The sequence below is a fragment of the Manacus candei genome, unplaced genomic scaffold (assembly GCF_025592945.1).
Source record: "Manacus candei isolate 608988 ecotype Guabito, Panama unplaced genomic scaffold, ASM2559294v1 h1tg000043l, whole genome shotgun sequence".
NCBI classification, from domain to species: Eukaryota; Metazoa; Chordata; class Aves; order Passeriformes; family Pipridae; genus Manacus; species Manacus candei.
Genome location: NW_026138091.1, coordinates 6,036,900 through 6,058,397, shown reverse-complemented (window position 1 = coordinate 6,058,397; position 21,498 = coordinate 6,036,900). Strand labels below are relative to the sequence as shown.

Below are 21,498 nucleotides of genomic sequence, written 5' to 3'. Positions count from 1 at the left end.
AAAAATGCACTAAATGGTACCATTGGCCAGTGCTCATGGTAATAGCTCCCACCTATCCTGTGTGTAAAGTATGAAGGGGTTGAGGTGGAGCACCAGCTCTCCTTGGATAAGCAGAGGGGGTTTAAGCTCTGCTGCACTTCACTGTATCACACCAACTACTACTCTCTACAAAGGCCCGGCTCTATCTTCTACAATGAAGATGCAGAAGCAGGCCTCCAGCTTCTAACACACAAACTGACAGTCTTGCCACCATGTAAATCACATACCCATTTCCTTTTCCACGAATGCAAACAGCAGAGACAAATAATTTCAAAATTTTTACTTTTTTTTTTTTTAAACATAGAAGAAGTTGAGTTTTTGATAGGATTTTCTCTGCCCTAAAATATTCTCATATTCAGGACAATTTAAAGAGAATGAAACACCTTAATTGAGGACGTTGTTATACATTATATGAGTCAGACTATTAAGTGTTTCACTATACTAGAAAGATTTCTGAACAAAAGTTGTTTCATATGCATTACACACTACCTCTACAGCTTTGCTGAAAGTACTGGAGACATTCATTAGCTATTCCTCATGCCATACCTGTAAATATTTTATCACAGTCCTACTTTCAAAGGCATACACAGAGAACTCAGTTTCATAAACACAGTTTACTGTAGTTAGAAAAAAAGAAAAAAAAAACAGCTAAACTACTGATTTCCCCATTGCTCCTTGATTCACCCTTCTGCAGCTTCTTGTGACGAACAACTCATTCCTTCATGGAAATGAACATAGTTCTTGCTTGAAAAGGAATAAAAAAAAGCAGACACATATGGCAATTTCAGAAAGGTATATCGATTTCACAGGAGGAGCAGAGAAAGAAACAAACACTGGCTTTCAAATTTTTAAAATGCAAAACATCAGAGATGATAATGAGTTTCATCCCTGACAAATAGAATAAGATAATTATGCCCAGAGGGCAAAAAATTAGGGTTATATCAACTGTTGGTTGATACTCTGAAACTCTCTCCGAACCAAAATTTGGAGAATCAATTTTCTGGTGTTATAATGCCACAACAGAAAGTTGCAGTTAAATACGTCTCAAGCTCTTCGACTTGTCCTTTCTCCCCAGTCCAATCAAAGCAAGCGTTCTATTGCCATTTTCAAGGAGACTCTTTAGAAGATGTAAGGATTGTCATGCTGTCTCCAGTATGACTTGCATCACAAAAATTTTGCCAAATGACACCAATTAGATAATATTTACATTCTCCATTTTGATAACTAATTCGTTTAAGTTAAGGAGAAGCTCCATCAAACTCGATCTGTCTCAGGACAGTGACTTACTGGAAAAGATTTCATAGCAGTAATAAAACACAAATAATTAAAGACACTGTCTTTTTCGAAAAGTTGAGCTGAAGTATAAATGCTTTTGCAGCCACGGATAATTTTCTAGAAGAGAGATGTCAGCATTTAAGTTTTAACTTGTCTTTATACTCATAGCAAAGATTAGGTCTCTCACCATGCAAAATATCTGCATTTAACATTTTATTTGCACAAAATTAGCTATGCAGTTATCAAGGTAAACTTTCACAAGCGACATACTTATTTTCTACAGTACTTTATCCAGTATTTGGGGAAAGTAGTAGGAAAAATGATTTGGTATCCAAGGATAAGCCACTAAGGCAGTAAATATTTAACATGTATTTCCATTTGAGTGGGCTTGCAAAAATGATGCTTTGAAACTAAAGCCTGTGTCTGAAGCAAGCCTCCCTAATGTTTTGTATCATAAATACAGAATGGAACCTGCACCAAATATTAACAGTTCTGAGTAGGTATTCTGCATCCTGTTCATCAGCGTGTTTCAGCATTTAAAAGAAAAACATTTTAGACAGACAAACCCTCCTATATCTGCCTCTGCTTTTCTGGGCAGCCCTTAAAAGTCTTCTTCCGGGGGAAGGAATGTCCCTCGCTGGGAGGCAACCATATACGAGAGAACACAATGGCAGCCACAGAGATCTACCTGCATCACGTTACTCGCGTGGAAAAAAACCCACAAAACTACACATGCACAATACAAAAATTAAGATTAATATGAACAGTTCTTGAAGGTTGGCCTAATAAAGGAAAGAGTTCTTTTCCCACCTTCCTCAGCCCCTAAGCATAAAGGTACAGCAAACCTCAAAAGGGAAGAACAGATGGTTTCTTCTCTGGTTCTCTTTCAACTAAGGGATGTCTTTGATAATCCACCGTCATTGTTTTTGTAAACCAGCAATAATTAACAAAGGAGCCGTTCCCCTTATTTGTCTTACAGTATCATCTTGCCTGACCTTCTAGTTTTTCAAGAAATGTTTGTTCACATGCCATAATTGCTCCTGTTAAGGCTGCAATTTTCCATCCAAAATTTGCCCTAAATATCTTGGTGTAAAATGTGAGCCTATCGATTTGAAAATTATCAAATGCCTGTAATTTACAATCTATTAAGTACTATGAGAACTTATGCTCTATACATGAAGAAGCAGTTCTGTGTACATAGTCAATATTGTGTGTGAGGTGTAACTAGCAGCAGCCTACCATCCCCCAGAGGTGCCCCACCCGAAACCACTCTGTCAGGCCAGCTTCTGAACACGTTCTGTTCTCTTCCTAAATACAGCTGGGAAAACCATCGAAGGCATGGGACATACTAAATATTAGACTGCACATCTCTCCCATCTGACAATAGAAATAAATGCAGATAATCAGTACACTATCTTTAGAATACTGCTGCATGAGAACTGGATGGTGATAAAATACTGGTTATCCACTACTGTTATTTTTAACATCTGATACTCTGATTTTAATGTATTACTATTGCTGTCACGAGTCATACATTCTTGTTATTCACTGCTCACACAGAATCACAGACCACTGTTTTCTTCTGCTCTCAAATTAAAGAATGCAAGACTAGAGAGTTGGAGTTCAGCTTTTGCATCACCTAGTTGTAAATTAAATTAACTGGTAAATATTTCTTCTTTTTCCTTTTTTTCTTTTTACAAGTGAACACATATTTTCAATACTTCGAGTTTTTGACTGTATTTTATCATATATGTTATTTTGTATTAACATTTCCAATGGTTTTGCTTTTTGCAACATTTTCTCACATAAAAATGTGCACGTAAATGTGAATGCCAACACAGGGGATGAGAACACAAAGGACAGAGGACGAGGCTACTTTCATTTAGAGAGAACTGGAGGGCTGCTTCTGTGTTCAATATAAGAATGCTGCCTCTCTCATATATGGAGAATGCCGAGAAATCTTTGTAGCACTGCTTTGAAAGGGTCACTTGTCAAGTTGAATTTCATGCAGAATGTATGCTTCAGGGGAAAAGACACTTTTTTCCCCTCTTCAATTCAGCTAAAGCCATTTGCATACATTCTATTTTTTTCTTGTCTCTTTAGCCTATTTGGTTTTAAGTGACTAATTAGAATATAAAAATATGCATTAACAAATGCTAACTTTACCACCACCAAGGAAATACAGCTCAAGTAAAATTATGCACAAAAGAAGTTTGAATTTGCTTAATGTTTTGTGGCATCAATAATAATTCTGCAAGAAAACCTAACCAGAGTACTACTCTAACCATATGTAAAACCCCTTCAGGGTTGAAGCAGTAGGCTGATATTTTAAAATACTAAAACTAGAACACAGTTCTTTGTGAAGTCTGAATTAAAGGTGTTTTCATCTTTCTAAAGAAATGTAGCAAATGGCTAGCGGGAACACTACCAAGATACTGCATACTGTGTCTGTTTTATGCACAAAGTATATCTCAAATCAACTACAAAATACACATAAAGAAGTAGTTTAGAATATGGATATGGTTTTTACTACTCACTGAATAAAAAAACATTATATTTCCCTAACTTTCAATTCCTCAACAACTGCTTATTTCAATTCTAACCATTATTAAAGTGTACACAGAGCACTGGAGAGAATGAATAATTAATTAATGAAATTACAGCTCACCAGAACGAAAATACCTAGCAAATACATTAAATTAAGTTCTTACACAAAAGCATCAAAATATTTTCTCAAGCTGCAGATCACAGACCTCAAGAGCTATAGTGCACCATCAAACAAAGTTACAGTAGGTGGGATTTCACAGTTAATTGACAGTGGAAGACCTGAATATGATGTGTGAGATTTAAGGTAGATCACAGGAGAATCCATCACTAAACATCTCTTTCCGTGTAAGAGTTCATGCAAGAAACTTTTTACTATGTGATGTTAAATGGATTTACTTTCTTTTACCTCATGAGATCAGCAAAAACAGTTGTGGATAAGGAGCCTGCTCATCCTCCCACAAATGCACCCTTATCCTTTGCCCATCCATGGCCACAGACTCACTGAGCAGTGAGCTCTACACACATTGCTATAGACTATCTCATCCTACTTCCATGGGCTTAAAGAGGTTTCATCATAAAACACAAAGGTCCAACATGATACAGAACACAAGAACGGAGCAACCTCCACATGCCATTTTATATAAATCCTCCTTTCTATCTTCTGTCTAATACCAATTCTCTGTATCAGTGATACTATATGAAAGATCTAGATTTAGAAACCCTCTGGTGCAGAGGAACATCTGTACTTCCCAGCAGCACCATGGTGGGTGTTTTACCTCTTCTCTTACCAATATTCAGTTGTAAAGAGCAGTGAAAACCTTGTTACATTTCATTATTGAAAACATCCATCAGTCATATATTCTGCATTTCTCTGGTGAACAAATTATTTCAACAAGAAACTTCTGTAATTTGTTTAATAAACTGAAGGAGCAGTTAGAAGTAAACAATGGGCAACAATGGGAAAGAAATCTGAAGAGAAAAATATAAAAAATCTGAAGGTAACTAGAAAAGCAGAGCAATGGAGAAGCCCCTCTGGGAAAAAAATACAGGCATTCAGAAAGTGATTCGTATCCTGACCCCTGTATATTTTATCAGGGTCAAGTTATAATGGATAATTAGAAAGATTTTATTGCAGGTGAGTTCTGACAAGAAGAAAGTTCTGCTTAACCATCAAGAGAAGACAACTACAGATAAATTCCTCATTATGATCACATGAATTTACAATAAAAGACTATGTAAATATATATGCAAATGAAACCATCCATCTGGAGTCCACTGCCCCAGAGGCACAGGCCAACATGATGGCAATGAAGAATCCAGTTTTTCAGATGCATTAACCCTTCTCCTCTCTCTCAATACCCTCTACATCCCGTTTTAAGTAATTCCTGTTGTCCTTGCAGAATCTGAAACTGTAAAGCATACAAAGCAAAAAGAACATGGACTTGAAGGGCAAGAGGACAGCTTCACATGTAACCTCACAGTAATGAGACACAAGTACATGTCCACAGAACCGAAGGATCCAGGTTTCCATCCACAAGCTCTCAATAGCATGGCCCACTGAACATTAGTGTGGTACCTCATTTCCCTCACTCCAACAGCAGTATGGGAAATGAGAGCTTCTGAGACCTCTATGTATGAGGTTTGACTTATCTTCTGTCCCCCATTCCAAGGGCACAGAGCAGGTTCTGCCATTCAGTTTGTAACTTCTTTCCTAGTTCAAGCCCACCTTCTTCCATCCAGGGGGAAAAAAACATCCAAAAAAAAAACCAAAACAAAAAAATGAGAGAGAAAATCTGCTTTATGCTACTGCTAAGAGGTTAACAAAGGAAATACAGACAAAGGAAATACACAGACTTCAAAACTGTCTGCTAGTCCTCCTCCTTGAGAGCAGCATTCCTGCATTTGAACGTTAAGAGGCAAACTAAAGGGGGAAAAAAACCATTACATCCTGGGCTTCTGAAACTCATTCATTTCTGATATAAGGTTTGACATTTTCTGTTGTAAATTCATTCTTACAGTAACATTTTTGCCACATAAAATTGTGGGACTAAATATAAAGTAATCATTTGTTCAGTGTTGTACCCTTTATAAGGTAATAATACAGGGTACAACAAATAATTCTGGTTTTGTTTGTAAAGGCTATGAGATCCTTGACCTCAGTATACATTTCAGAAGCAGCAGGATAATTGAGGTTTCTTCTCTTTGATAGCTGGTGGTTCTCAAATGAAAGATTATTTGGAACTTACATTCTGTGGCACTTAGCAGAGACAAAATAGTCCTATTTTTCAAACTTCTCTTTGATGATGCTTTGTACTTCAGGATTTACTTCATTCCTCTCCTGTGGCCCTCTTCATCGATGGTAAATACAAATGCTTGTCAAGCTGTTCTCAGGAAGTCAACTCTAACGTGTCCACTTTAACACACTTTTTAACACACATTTCCATCCTCACACTCTCTGCCCTGTTATCTTCAGTCAGATCCATATCCTCAGGTATTGTTTCTTTCTTGATCTATAGGTTATGATGCAGGAATCTGCTACTGCAACTCCTGGAGTTTTTGCACCCTATGATGTATTTGGACACCTCAGGAAAAATGTGAATAGCAAGAAATACATAGCATTCCTCTTCATTGATTATAAAAGCCACAGAAAATGAATATACTGCTCAAAGACCAAGTTCCTTATCCCCTAATGCATACGTGAAGTGGCAGAGTTCATAATTAGTCACTTCAAGATTCAAGAGACCAAGATATTCAGAGGACTCAGTTTTCATCAATACTAACCAAATGATAAAAGAAAACATTAAGGGAATTTTACACCATACCAGATAAATTATTATCAGTCAGTGTGCAAAACCGACGCAGCCAACTTTACTTTCCTAAAGGGTTTTGTAACTATTGCAGATATCTCAGGTGAGAAATTTCTTTGGTCTTTTACATGCCCAGAATACATCTAATTCTAAAAGGTGCAAATTCAGACAGATCTGTATTTTACAAACTAACTTGATAATTATTGGTATTTTGATTAGTCAACCATTAGTATTTTGCTCAGAAGCACTAAACCAACTCTGTAGACACACTCCTGTATTCTCCCTGATTTTATACCATATTGTGCAGAATATCACATGGTATTGACTGACAATTAAAATTCTTTAATAAATTATTTTGGAATTTGCAATTTTTCTTTCTCCTTAAAAAAAAGAAAAAAAAACCTAAACAAACAAAAAAACCACACACCCAAAACCCAAAACAAAACAAAAACAAACAACCAAAACAAAACAAAGACAAACAAACCAAACAAAAACAAAAACCAAAAAAAACCAAACAACCAAACCAAAACCACAAAAAAAAAAAAAAACAAACACCACCTTAGGTCTGAGTTTAACCCCTTAAAAAAAGGTGTTGCAAGTATTAACAACTGACCATCCTAATCTCTACTTTTGAAGTTGTTTGGCTGTAAATTACTCATGCCCTACCTATTCAGGTGGAGATGACATCCTTTTCATACTGCTATAATATAGGATCTCAATCTAGAAATCTTTTAAGAGCTTAACCTCACACACTGTCCCCCTGAGCTGAACATGATGCCTGGTGGTAGCAAGCACTATGATAAGGAGCAGTTGCTGCATTAGATGCTCCCAGCTGCGCTGGTATTGTCATATCCTAACTTCAGATGCAGTTGTGCCACAAGTTTTGTTTTACTTAAGAAATATATTTTAAAAAAAATTAATGTCACACTCATTTAAAGAAGAAAATTTTACAAAGTGAACTTTTCTGTTGGACCTAAAGATCACATTCCGGAAGCTGAAAGTGATAGCTTGGCATTTCACTTTCCAAGAAGTCTAAACAACCACAATAAATTTACAAATGTAGGCATGCTGCACTGTTAAATTTCATTTCACGCTAAGTAAGCAAACATTATCAAACTGTAAGTACTGTCATCCTCTGTCTTTTTAGTTAGAAATCTTGTAGCCAATAAAAATGTGACCTTGAAATATTTCACAGATGGATGAAGTCACTTAATTTGCTAGTCACTTTGTTACAAATTTTGCAGAACTGCTAAGTTAGGCCACATTTACTCTAATTTCACCTTGAAATAACTTTACAAACTGCATCATCAGTAAGAGTCACTAGAATTGCATTAATGAACCACGTGTCCGAATTGTCATGAAGAATTCAGTTTTGAAATTAAAAATGCTGAAATAATATAGAAGCTAAAGATAATTTTCTTTACATGTACTAGTCCTAGAATTATTTTTAGTGCCAAAACACAAAAAGTAAGCCCACACACTATTTTTGCAGAGATTCTAATACACTGTCCAAACCACAAGATGTTTTCTGTTTATGAAGTCGGGTAATATATGGCCTTGTGTGAAGGGATGATTAACTGTTACAGAACACAGATGTAAAATTCTGCTCATCAGATTTTTTCATGTGGGCTGAGTCTACTCTGATGTGTATTTTAAAGGGAAAACTAAAGAAAAAATTCCAGCGCTGTTTACTCAAGGGATAGCTATTGTTCTCTGATACTCCTATTGCATTTGATAATACACCAGAGTCACTATACAAAACAACCAAATATATACAACTGTATACTTTTTTAATGATTTAGTTAACTAAAAAAACCCCCGTTAATTTACAAGACAAAATAACTCATTACGACTTTAAAAGTTATTGAATACATTAGAGCACTTCTTTTTTTTCAAAGAATAAAAATTTATTTCAGTCTAATTGCCACATAAGACTAACTGAATAAGAATCATAAAACTCTGAAAAGAACTTAAGATCTCTAGAGTTTTAAACTACTGTACTCAAACAAAGAAGTTGAAAAATAAGCATTTTGCATATTTCAAGAAAAAAGAAAATAAAAAGCAAACAAAAGTTAATTTAAAATACTGCTTAGTTGCTCCTAAGAATGTTCTGGTTCTTTGTCCCAAATGATTTCCTTCTAAAAGATCCACCATCTTCACCCCCAACACATATCCCAGTAACTGATACCCCACTGGGTATAGAGCTATTCTGAGATCAGAAAGACTGCAAAGAATAAAATCAAGCTCCTTCCCACCCATGTCTGGAAACAGTCTCTCTCTCACACCTTCTTTCGCTCCTGCCTCTATTCTCATGTAGAGAAGCCTATTTGAAAAGAGTAAGGCTGCTGCCCAGCACATTGACCCTACTGGCTTATATTCCCACAGTCATGGCTTCCTTCTAAGTTGACCATGGTTTGATTTCAGATATAAAATGCAAAATACTTGGACTAGACTCTCTCTTGGTCACTATGTTAATTTGGTTACTGTTACCTTTAAAAACAAGTTCTTTGAATACTGGCATCTACTGAGGCCAGTGGGAAAAACTTTCATCACCTTAAGTTGATGCCCCACCCTGGAAACGTTCAAGGTTAGGCTGGATGAGGCTCTGAGGGACCTGATCTAGTGGGTGATATGCCTACCCATGGTGGGGCAGTTGGATCTAGATGATCTTTAAGGTCTCTTTCAACCCAAAACATTCAGTGATTCCATGTCTTAGAAAGAGGTTTTTTTGTCAATTCTGATTTCAAGTTTTAGCGGTTACTTTATAACAACAGAAAGGAAATAGCAGGCAAGAAAGGGCAGGTGGGGGATGACCCTTTCTTTTGCAGGTTATGTTCTTGATGTCATCAACTAGTAGTCATAAACAAAGAGTCCAAAATCTGAGACCTGGTAGGTAACAGTAAAACCAAAGCAAGAGCTGGAGGAGAAAAAACAACTTGCACATCTGGCTTTAAAATATGTCAATCCTTTAATAAAATGTATCTTTGTTACAGAATTGATGACTGTCACAGTGCCATTTTTTCTGCAAAATGAACATAGCAATGGAAGAATTTCTGTTGCTAATTTTGGAAAAAGTCTACTTGTCTGGTTTAGGAAGACTAGTCTATACTCCTTAATAGTGTGTACACTAGTTGGCCTAAAATCAAGTACTATAATGATGGGGACACATTAATGATTTATGAACATTTATGTCTTTTATTTTACCTGGTGTATTCAATAACCTCTTGAGTGAAAGATAAAAAATTATTAATCGCATTTAAGCTTATCAAGCAAGTATTTAAATTCAATTTAATGAGACGGGTCCTATCTGCCAATGCAGTCAATATTCCCAGGATCCTTTCTGATGCCACTTCCAAGAAGTGAAAGGGAAAATGTGATACTGAATATTAACTTGGTAGCAATGTTTCTGAAAACTGCATTATTGAAGGCATTGTGTGCCTATTAATATTTCATAAGCTGCTTTAAAACTAGCTTCTGGACTAAAGTAAATGAGAATTTCAACTTCTAGTTCAAGTACAAGTTTAAAGCAGACAAAATTTAAGAGACAATCTTGAAAATGTAATTTAAAGACATTCTTCGAGTCAAAAGACAAAATGCTAAACAAGTCAAGCCCTTCCCTACCAACTCCTTGCATTTAGCCTCCCCCTTAGTTTTCCCACTTGTATCTACAATATTTTGAAATCCTATATTGGCAATATTGTTCAGCTTATCAAGTTCAGAATCTTTCCATCTTTCCACAACGAGAAGCTAACCTATGAAGTGAGCTACCATTCCAAATAATCCTTTTTTTCTAAACAGTGGGAGGAGAAAAACACAAGGAAAGCAAAATACACACCCATTCACAAAATACAAGGTGAGAAAACATTCCATATTTCTGTGACATATCATCTCAGGACTGAGATATTAGGAATATCTTTTCACAGTGGGCAGAGCAATGCTGACTTTGAGCCAACCATCTCTGGGAAGACCTTATTGCTGCCTTTCACTATTTAAAGGGAACCTATACGAAAGATGTAGATAGATTCCTTAGCAGAGCCTGCTGCAATAGGACAAGGGGTAATAGTTTTAAATTAAAAGAGGGTCGATTTAGATTAGATATAAGGAAGAAGTTTTTTACAAGAAGGTGGTAAAACATTGGCACAGACTGCTCAGAGAGGTGGTAGATGTCCCATCCCTGGAAACATTCAAAGTCAGGCTGGACAGGGCTCTGCGCAACCTGTTCTAGCTGAAGTTGTTCCTGCCCATGCCAGGACAGGGGGTGGACTAGATGGCCCCTTTCAACCCAAATTATTCTATGATCACAGCGATTCAGAGTCCCAATGGGTAACAGTACCTTGAAACCATGAAATAATGCATATGGTTTCACCACTACCTCATCCTACCAAGCCTCTTTCCATTTCTCATTTATCCACACTCTTTTGCCCCTGAAAGGGCAGTCTGAGCTCAAAGGGCCAAATACCACAATATCACCAACTCCAGAAGTTATATATGGGTTGACAATTAATTATTCACCAAACAAAAACATTTTCAAGGGGTTTTTTTTACACTCACACCAAATTAGTAGATAGTGAATGTTCCAGCAGATAAAGTCACAGTACTTGAAACGATATTAAATTGGCAGCACAGAGTTGCAGGGGGTAGCGTAGAAATGGGGCTATGCTAATGCCTGGGTACATTCGCTTAAAAATTTATGCAGAACAATGTTTAAATTATGCTAATGACCTGACCACAAGTGAGGAAATGCAATATTCAAGCCACATGCAGACCTTCTTCCAAACTCATGTGTATTTATTTTTAACGGGCATATCAATATCCATTAAGCACAAAGAGAATTAATTTCTTTTTCTCAGTCACTACTATGGCTAATATGAGCCAGCCTCTTCCAGTAGTTTCAAACTGGATCTAAAATTAAGGACCAGTCATTTGTGATTATTTAATGAGTCCACAGCATTTTTATCTAAGACATGTGACTGCTGGACAAAATCTCAGCAACTGCTGGCAGTTCCACTACATATGCATGAGGCAGACTTTCCTCAGTATTGTAACTGGAGACACTATGGCTTGGTTTGTGATAATTCTACAGTCTCAAAGTCACTAGTTGTCATCTTTGAGAACTCATGGAGATACAAGACTAGAAAAAGCAAACTTCAATCTTAAAGCAGAGGGAGGGAGGGACAGGAAGATCTTTACATGGTTGGTATTAAACTTTCACTCAAGGAAATAATGGCATTAAAAAATTAAACAGAACAGTTAAACAATAAACCAAGAAATAACACCAGAGGAAAAAAAAAACCAAACAGCCAACCTGGATTTCTCACAATTAAATCATGTTCAATTAGCAGCAAGACAGCAAACCATGGAGACAACAAGAACATAACAGATATCATATGTGCTAACTAATTATTCTCTCATGTATGTAACATATATCACTCTTAAATAAAGTTTGCCTGTCTCAGGGTGAATGCAAAACTGACTGGAAAGCTATACTGAATCCAAACAGAAAAGCAAATAATTTGGAACTTTTTGGATCCACTGTTGTTCAGTATTTTACCTTCTATACATTATGCATATGCAATCCTTTATGTGCAATTTCCACTTTTATCTATCTAGGTCATGAATAAATCCCAAGACATCACCAATCTTAGACCGACTGCAAGCACTCTGGATGAGCAGATTAGAATAGAAAATAAACAGACTGAAGTAATCATCTGAAAGAAACAAGATGACTTTCAATAGGGAGAAATGCAAGATATTCCAATAAGCAGGAGTATGCAACTATATAAACTGAGGATGAAGAACAAGTGATTAGGTAGGTATTAGCCTGAAAAGCATCTGGTGATCACAATCATCAGTTGAACCCAGCTCCATAACATTTACTATGGTAAACTATGTAAACATACAGATATCTCTAACAGCATTATAGCAGACACAAAGGTATTTCTTTGCTCTCTTCTACACTGGTAAGGTCTCAATAGGATGTTCCAAAAAAAGTGTGCATGGATTAAAGATCTGTACAATTTAATATGAATAAGAAACAAAAGAGAACACTGAGGTGGAAACAGAATAAACAGTACAGAAACGTCAATGACCATGAAAAAGAAAGAAAATCTATTTTCCATTTTCTACAGGGATATCTGGAAGACTCAGGTGGAACATAAGATAAAACATTTGGCAATGTGGGCAGTGAAGTGTGGGATGGTCTGACAGAAATCCCAAGAAATTCAACTAAAACAAATACCAAAATCTACAATCCAGACACCAGCTGGAAAGGAAAGCAGCTCTACTGAAAAGGACTGAGGGGTCCTGTCTGACAACACGTTGTACATCAGCCTGCAGTGCATCCCTGTAGAAATGAAGACCAACTTCATACCGAGCTGAATCAGAAACAACACAGACAGCAGATAAAGTGATGTGATCCTTCTCCACAATTCAGCACTTGTGAGACCACTGCAGCATTTAGTCCCATCTGGAGCACTCCAGCAGAGAAAAGGATAGAGACATACTACACAGAGCCAGCCCCATGGAGGGCCACAACAATGATCAAGGGGTGGAGCAGGCAGTGTATGGAAAGAGGCTGAGGGGCTCAAGTCTGTTTAGTTTCTAATCTTCAGAAAAAAAGATTAAGGGAAATCTAAGCGCTGTTTTCAAGATTACGGAGAAGAGCAAGTCAGGCTCTTCTCAGAGGTTCACTGTGGAAGGACAAAAGGCAACAGACACAAGCTGCAGAAAGCAAAACTCCACTTATTCCAATTAGATAGAAGGGAGAAAAAAATCATGGTAAAAGTAGTAGAACTTCGGAGCATGTTTCTCAGAGAAGACTTATCATCCTTGGAGTTATTCAAAATTCAGCTGCATAGGGGTCCTGAGTAACCTGACCCAACTTCAAAGGTGGCCCTGCCTTGAACAGCAGGCTGGAACAGACAACCTCCAGAACTTCCTTTCTACCTCAGTTATTCTATAGTTCTTCTACAGGGTCTGTGAGGAATAACAAAGAGAGTGCCTTGGGCTAAGAGAGCAGCTGTACAATCTCCAGAGGTTCATTCCAGCTATTTTTTTCTGCAATCCTCAAGACTGAAAGGCACTAATAAATATTCAGACAGAATATATGTTTTCTTCTCTTTATGTGAAGAGTGCCACATTCATTTTAGCTAACAGGTTACAAATATAAACAAATATACAATATTAAATACTAAGAAATTTGACACCAATAAAACTCAAAAATTAATTTTAGATACCAGACGACATGGACAATTAGGGGGAAAATGATAGTGGAGTATGTTACAAAAGTCAGCATATAAAATAACATTTTCAAATACTTCCTTATCCCCTCTGCAATTCCCAGAGAGGCTCTCAGGCACTTTGCTGATAGCCAAAGTTGGAACCTCCACTGAGTGCTGGGCTGACAGTCTATAGTGAGAAAGGAATACGTGGTGCACAATCACTTTAAAATCTCTTTTTAACTTTCAAGGCCTTCGAAGCATAAAAGACAAAGAGAGATCAGTTATATTGCACAGGGAATTTACCTGTGGATCTTCCAAAAATATTCAAGGCAGGAAAAAAGATGCCTCAGCTGATCACCTATAACTTTCTAAAACTAGTTTTACACTGGAAGTATGATCATACAGCCCCATTTTCTGTATCTCACAGTTTAGTGACCACTGGTGATGTATGCAGTCCACAGAGGAGAACTAAACCTTAAGATGATACCTTTTAATAAAAGAACTAAATTTATTATAAGGTCAAAATTCTGTAACATCCTCTCTCACCTGAATATCATTTTGAATGTTCAGATGCAAAATAAAAATGCTTTTTTAAACTTTGGACCAACACAGATTTCCGTTAAGGTGCAGACATAATGCTTTATCCTCACTATAAAAAAGCTGTTGATAAATGAAAGAGCTTGCTTGGAACTGCTTACATTAATCCACTAGTGGCAGGAGAAATCATGGTAATAGCAATTATTTAATGTGACTGATTTTGTCAGCTTAAAAGAATAAATACTGCTTGCATGTATTCTATAATTTTTGACATATTTTGTGTAAGAAAAAATCGTGGCTAACCGAAGTATTGGCCAGCAGTTTGTTTTTTCATAAATCTTTTAAAAGGTAGGATTGCCCTTCCTCCAACGAAACCTGTAAGTCTTTCAACATTATAGTTCAATGAATAGCCCAGCACAGTTCTCAAACTCTGTGAAGAAAGTTCTTTAGATGCATCTCATAGGCAGGCAAAAAAAAAAATTCTTATATTCATATATGCAGAAAACAATAGAATGCTCCCTTGCTGTGAAGCCTGAATTCTCAACCTGAATATAAACATCTATTTATATAAATGTATATATATGTTTCCTTTTACAGTAATTCTTATTATTTTTGGTGACTCAGTTATATAAAATAAGGATATATACATATTACCCAAAGAGAATAAAGACAGATTTTTAAACTTAGTGTTAGTAGGTTTAACATAAAATAAATTAACAATTCTGCTACAATTTAAAGTTAAGCAAGTATATACACCTATATAATCCAGAACCTATGTACGTGTATGTAAGGACATGCACACACAGACCTTTTATTGAAATAAGAAATCTAGATTTTAAAAGCTTAAGATTTAGTAAGATTTTGATAGTACCATACTTATCTAAAATGGTTTTTCTTACTTTTACCATACTAAAAATTTGAGTTTGTAAAACACGTTGTTACCTAGGAAACAAGAGCGAATGCATGTGCAATATAAATAAAAATTCAAAAACCTAGGATGAAACTATATATACTAGAAGTGAGTAATTTTTCTTTCAATTCCCCATATCCAAGCCAAAGACATATAAACAATGTATACATGACCTCAGTAATAATTTAATGGTTAAAAAAAAAAAGGTTAACCATCCTATATAACGGGAGAAAAAAATGTATTATTTTATACTTATTTACCTTTTTTAGCCATCATTACTGGAAGCTTTATTTTTCGAAACCAACTGGCATCCTGTTAGAAAAAACTTAAACTAATGGTACAAAAGAACAACGCAGTTCTCTGAGAGAAGCACTAAGTTGTTTTACAGAGGTTCTCTCTAGCATGAATAGAAAAGAAATTTCTGTTTCAACTGTTTGCAGGTGCAAAGTTTCAGGGGTAGCATTTTTTGTTATTATATATCTCCTGGGAAAAGTAGAAATTGTCACAACATTTTTATGCGCTATCTGAACACGACATTTAGATACTGACAGAACAAGGCACACAGTCAGTAGTCTTTGTAAATGCTGTTTGGTTGGGTGTGGTGCTTTTTGAGATTTTATACACTAATAAACTCATACATCTGACAAAAAGAAAAACTTTTTTACACTGTTCATTCTAATTAAATCAGTTTGCTTACAAGCATGTTGAAAATGGGTAATACCAATAACTTGCTTAATTTTCAAAGTCTATTTCTTAGCAAACAAGAAACTCAAGATAATTGCTGCTGGGAAAAAATGTAATCATATCCCATGAAATACTGTATTTAAGAGAAATGCAAGAGAGGATTCTGATACACCGACTTAGGAAAGGGATTACGTTAATACCACTTCTCTTCTAAACACTGCATTTAACACACTTCAATTATATATCTTTGTTAATTTATGAGTTCTCATGTCTGGGCTAAACTTGTTACTAGACCACAATAGATAAGAAAACAGTAGTGGGATTAAATTAGGAGCTGTAAAACTTTCGTGGATTAGTTAAAGGTAGAAAATTTCAAGATGCTGCACAGACTACTAACTAGATATTCTAAGGGTAAAACCAGAAGTGTCATCAGGTAGAAGTGTTTGTGGCGAGTGCTGCATTGCAGAGGTAGGAAATACATCAGAGGGTTTGTTGTTCTCATTTCTCAGACATAAGATTCTTGATCCATCAGTTTTTATATTCTGCAGTGCTATTCTAATAACTTCAAACACTTGCAAGTTCAAAATCACTGAAAGGTATCTTTAAACAACCCAGAACAGGTCGAATTCTTTTGCATGGAAAATAACAAAGGTTCTGAATAACATAAAAATAAATGCTTACCCATTTGGTGTATTCAAAAGGCAAGAAAAACTTAGAGAGGCTATAAAAAATAAAGCACTAAAAGTAATCCTACTAGATACAAACACACTCAAGTACAAACAGCAACTGTATGTGCTGGAAAATGTGTTTTTATCATGGTTAGAAACAATTATTTGAATTATCATAGTCTCCAGTTGTCTTTCTAGTCGCCACTCCAATAACTTCGTATAACTTTTCATATATGAAGTCTGTCTGTCCTGCTTTGTGCTGTTCATCCCACTTGACTTTTGCGTGACTACAGAGGACTTCTCTTGCAGTCTTGCCTTTTTTCTTTCTTCCTTTCAACTCTCCAAACCTTCTCAGCCATCTTTATCTTTTCCTTATCCTCCAAAGATCTTTTCTCCCTTCCCAACTCAGTTTTACTCCTGTAGTTGCATATACTGTTTTCAGTAACTGCTTTTCTTTCCCATGGAGAGGTTAAACATGCTAGCAGAAACGCAGCAGGAACTGAGAAGAGCTGGTGAACATCTTATCTTGCCTCTGTAGAAGAAAGAAGGTTTTTCCAAACGGCATTTCGGCAACCTCCTTCAGCACCTGCTCTTCCTCCCTGCTCACTTCACCCCCAGCTCCCCCATCTCTTTTCTTCATATTATGTTGCTGCCTTCCTATACTCTCCACTGCCTCTGATTTCTGCTTTCTACCATGCCTCATGTATGGATTTTCCCCTAACCCTAATACTCAGATTTTTGTATATACACACACGCACACGACTCTGTACTGACATACACCTTCCTAAAAAGATAAAGCCTCTGCCTTTCCTTATTACCTTAATTTTATTTTTGCATATATCTTTTTACTAAAGAAAACTCAAAGTAGAACACACGCAAGAAGTACAAGTTAAGATTGTTTTTTTTATGAGTTAGTTAAATTTACACAGCCCAATTCTAATATCTGTGTAAATATTCCAGATATGGCAACAACTGTAACCATTAGAAGAGAACATTGCTTCTAAAACAGCAATTACAGCTGCTTAGAGCCCAAGACAACTGCATCTCCAGCTCAAAGTCTTCTGATCCCTTCAGTGATGAGACTATCAAACTTTCAAAGCAGGCTAACAGGCAGCTGTGCTTTTTAAGTTAAAGGTTAAGCATGCTAACAAAAACCCAGCAGGGACTGGGAGATGTGCTGAGCACCCCAAATTGCCTTGGCACAAGACGGCAGCTCCTGACTCCTGCTAAACCAGGTCTCCTGACTCCAGAGTGTCACAGTCAGGGAAAGCAGCCCCCAGCTCTTCCTTCTGTCTCCTCAAAAACTCTCTATAGCCCCTGTCCCAACCACCTCTGCACCGCTCCTTTTGCCAAGCTGGGAGAGCTGTCCAGGACATCACATTGTGAACGAAGTCGGGGACCAGATCCAGGTTAAAAATAAGCCTTCTGAGGAGGGTCTAGCATCCATGCTATAAGCAGCTGTCCCCTCTTCTTGTGTGCATTATAGAAATTCAAAAACGATGGCACAGCTGTAGCTTTAATGTGGCCATCTGCCACTTGAAAAGACATTCTCTATCATTAGACCGTACTTATTTTGGAAGGAACATTGAAACCTACAATATTAAATTAATTTTCTCTTATTTTTCTCTGTTGCTGCTGCAGCTGACATATGTGATTCAACCTACTCTTTGCAAGAAGGGCCCATTTCCACATCCTCTTGAGTAGATTTTTTTTCTTCCTAAAGCTCCATCAAGGCTGCCCAATGCAGATCTCTCAAGTTGTTTTTGCTGTCATCTTTGAAGCAGGTTAATTTTCTTTTCTTCCCCAGCTCTTGCTCTGTAAGAACAGCTCCAGATAAAAGCAGGAGGGCGTTCACAGCATCATCATGAGTGGTGTTCACTGCAATGAGCAAAGAGGGCAGGTTGCATCACCTGCACTGGGCTAGGCCATGGGTGGTGGGGCAGCACTGGTCCGTGCCAGACAGAGCCCCAGGTAAGGACTCGCATCTTATCACAAGAACAGAGAAGCCATTGCTAGGTCTGTCTGAGCTTCCTCAGTGGAGGATGAACTATTCAATAATCATCTTCAGGCATCTGTCATTTCTGGACATATCTCAGAGAAATAAAGAAGTGCTTAACTTTCCAACTCGATGCATTGCTGAGACAGGTACTTGGAACGTTTTTTAATTATTTGGCTTTGACAAAGATCTGAATGCTGAACACCTAAAAAGAATCTGAACACAGGTTCTCAATCAATGAACCTTTCTGTTTCCTACCCTTTTTTCTTACATTTTTGTCCTGTTTTTCATGTCTAATGTACAGCAGGAGAATATTTCTATCCCCTGCTATCTCAGGAAAAGGACAATGATGCTCTGCTGCGCTATTACTATACCCGTTAATCAGCTACAGGACTTTTCGGAGGATGGCAGAGAATGGAGACAGTAGGAAGCTGGGGACTAGCATACTGGTGATGGTTTCTGTCTACCAGAAACATAGTGCTGTGCTGTTGGCACTGGAAAAAAAAATTCTGCACTTCCATCTTACACAAATTTTTGCCGTGCTTTTAGCTTTTTGCTGAGCACCCTCCCAGACCTCTCTAACAGTAAAAGGCACAAGGCAGAAGTGAACACAGGCAGAGGTCAGTGAAGGACCTTACCTCTTTCCACTTAAAACTTTTCAGTCAAAAACCATATCCTGGTGAACAAAACTGCATGACGAAACAGTCCAAATAAATATCAACCAAGTAAATATATAATGAAATACATAATTTTTTTCTATTAGGAATTTGAATATTTTACATATCTCTAAAGAAGAGAATCCAACTTTTTTTAAAAAAATCATAAAATTGCAACGTAAGAGGTCAGAGTTTTAGAGTAAGGTTCTTGCCTAAGCATTCCCAAAGACAGAGAGCTCCCTTCCAGGGAGCCTAGGTCCTGCAAGCATTTCTTCAAGTGACAACAATGACAATGAGAAACAGTAACATAATGAAAAATATAAAAAAATAATCCTCAGTCACAGAAATGTTAAACCAAGGTGTGAATACAGCTAAAAATACCAGTTGAGCAGAGCAACAATATCAGAGAAACTAACATGAATTCATGAAGCAGCTTCAGTGTCTGCCTTGGAGACACTTGCTCACTTGCCAAGTCTGTCAGAAAGAATTAACTTGTCAGCGAAAAAAAAGGGTATATATATGAAAAAATATTTTTTTGAAAGTTATACTGCAATTTTTCATCTTTCTGCAGACTATTTCAAGCTTTCAGGCATGATTTGCTGTTTTTCATCCTGTTAACTGTAATTCTATCACTTGGACACATCCATCCTGACCTCGATGCTTATGTAACAACACCCCCAAAAGAGATGGAATTAAAAAAAGGAATACTTTGCAACTTTCTTGATGGTTAAGAACAGGAAAAGGATTATATTGTAAGCATCTTGAATTTTGGGACAGAGATTTCAGATTAAGGATCTGTTAAGAATAAAGAAGTCTGTCTGAAGCAAAAGCTAAAGATGTGATGACCTGAACAACAGAATTAATGTCCAGGTTTCAGAGCCTGGGGTCTGAAACCTTACGATCATCCCCCAGCCCGCAAGACCACATATGACCTCAAGCATCAAGTCAAAAGATTTGATTATGAGCTGTTCAGGAATAATTCAAGAAAAAGAATGTTCAGATGCAAAATGCTCACCTAAATTAAATGTTTAGAGTTGGCTTACACCAAATGAATTGGCTGACGGCATTATCTGGATAGCTTTTCAATCATGTGAGTGGTGTCCTGTGTACCAGGACTGGATAGAAGAGAATGACACCAAACATTTGCAGATTCAAGTAGCTGCACAGAAGAGTCAATTGTGACTCTTCTGACCTCAAAAACTGACAGGGGCACTGATAGAGAAAAGAAAAACAGGAGCATATGGCTTACTACAGAAATACCTTCAGCTATTAAACTAACTTGCAAAAGTATATTAAACTGTAATACAATGGATACAGAAGGTTCACCCTCAAAAGTCAAACACTCATCTTACCAAGAATTAAGACGCAAATCCATCAGAACTTACACGATACAGGTTTATATGCAGCTTTCAGTGGGAAAGGCCAAAGCCCTCTACGGTGAAGTGTAGCATGTGTACCAACAACAAGAGACTTCTGAGATGGAACATGCAAACCCACATTAGTTACCAACAGGCTGAAAACAAAATTTTACTCTTGTTGGTTAACCATCCTGTCCAGGAATACTTTGATCAATCTAACACAAAAGTAACTAATCTCCATTAAACATAGCTTCTGCCAGCAGTAACCAAGTCTGAAAAACATACAGTTCCCAATTTTCTTCCCTGCCCAGCACAATGAACAGGCCCTGTCAACTTACACATCAATACCCATGTAGACATCAGTATAATGGATCAAGCAGAAAACATCAGACAATGAAACTTTTACTGTTTTTTAATTTCTTCTTCTCAGAGTATTAATTATGAAATTGAAGCAAAGCAGCTTTATGAATCTCATCAGAACTACCACGGGAATAAAGTCAGAGCAACATAAGAACATTTACTCATATTCCTGCAGAACTGCTGCTCCCAGGGGATAGGTCATCTCACACAAAGGTCTCACAGCCACCAAACCCACCTGAGGCAGTGAAGAAGCCAGCACAATCCTGCTCGAAGGACATCACCTGCCAGCCAGAAGGTAGCCACATTTTTGTTGCTTTCTGAGATGTATCCCACAGGCAGCCAGCTTCATAGAGGTCTCAGGTCCTCTTTCTTCAAGGCTTGAATGATTTCCAGATATAATGTTCAACATTAAATTTAGAATATTAGACCTTAGATACTGAT

General features: G+C 37.0%; 1 protein-coding gene across 1 annotated transcript in view; it reads right to left on the bottom strand.

Moving 5' to 3' along the window:
* The window catches only part of GRIP1 (glutamate receptor interacting protein 1), a 322,632-nt gene that overhangs the window by 223,801 nt on the left and 77,333 nt on the right, over window positions 1-21,498 (bottom strand). The gene's annotated exons all lie outside the window — the stretch shown is intronic.